Source organism: Schistocerca piceifrons, chromosome 5, assembly GCF_021461385.2.
Source record: "Schistocerca piceifrons isolate TAMUIC-IGC-003096 chromosome 5, iqSchPice1.1, whole genome shotgun sequence".
Classification (NCBI taxonomy): Eukaryota; Metazoa; Arthropoda; class Insecta; order Orthoptera; family Acrididae; genus Schistocerca; species Schistocerca piceifrons.
In genome coordinates, this window is record NC_060142.1 from 122,715,946 (window position 1) to 122,717,118 (window position 1,173).

At 41.9% G+C, this 1,173-nt stretch overlaps 1 non-coding gene across 1 annotated transcript; it reads right to left on the bottom strand.

Annotated features, from left to right (window-relative positions):
• Window positions 1–255: 255 nt before the first annotated feature.
• Window positions 256–330, bottom strand: Trnas-uga. Its single transcript has one exon. It is a non-coding gene; the product is annotated as a tRNA-Ser (tRNA).
• Between the last annotated feature and the right edge of the window lie 843 nt (window positions 331–1,173).

Genomic DNA, 1,173 nt, shown 5'->3' on the forward strand with positions numbered 1-1,173 from the left:
AAAAAGTAATTAACTACAAAACACTTAAACTAGCACTGTAATTAGTTTGCGACGGGGTGCCTTGAAGCATAAAGAGTAGTCGATCGACAACGGTCTCGTCGTGATTAGTAAGTTTTGCCCCTGTTTTTATTTCCTTTTCATTTTACTTTTTTTACAGGCCTCCATTGAAGACAGCCTAAAAAAATTAAGGGATATTGTTTTTAAATCAAATGCTGAACAATAGGGCATTGAAACTTCCTGACAGATTAAAACTGTGTGCCGGACCGAGACTCGAACTCGGGACCTTTGCCTTTCACGGGCAAGTGCTCTACCAACTGAGCCACCCAAGCACGACGCACGCCCCGTCCTCACAGCTTTACTTTCACCAGTACCTCGTCCCCTACTTTCCAAACATCACAGAAGCTCTCCTGCAAACCTTGCAGAACTAGCACTCCTGGAAGAAAGGATATGCGGAGACATTGCTTAGCCTCAGCCTGGGGGATGTTTCCAGAATGAGATTTTCACTCTGCAGCGGAGTATGCCCAGATATGAAACTTCCTGGCAGATTTTAATCTGGAAGTTTCATATCTCATTCTGGAATACTGCACTATTTTTGTTCCTTTTTAATTTTTTTTTAAATCAAACAATTTGAAAATTACGAGGGTTATTCCAAAAGTAAGGTCCGATCGGTCGCGAAATGGAAACGACTATGAAAATCCGATAAAGCTTTGCACAGATGTGTTGGGTAGTGTCTCTAGTATAACCCCAGTTAGCATCACGTCGCTCTTCTCATTTCTGAGCTCGCAGTGAGTGCGTAAAGATGTCTAGAAAATAGTGTCTGCCGCCAAGTACGAGGGCCTGGTGAGAAATTTCGCCTGAAGCTATGCAGCCAACATTACATAACTGTCGTGCTGTTTCGTCTTCACGACAATTCTCAGCCGCATTCTGCAGGGGCAATGAAGATGCTCCTGCATCGTTTTCAAATGGAAATGTGAGATTACCCACAATACAGTCCGCAATTGTCTCCCCCTGAGTTTCATCTCTGGTCACATTGATTTGGCAATCAATCGGACCTTACTTTTGGAATAACCCTCGTACATTAAATGTAAGCTCTAAAACCACCGCTTGAATATTACCGCAAACTATACAGTATTACCTTAATTTTGAATTTTATTTGAGAACATTATTTTGAAT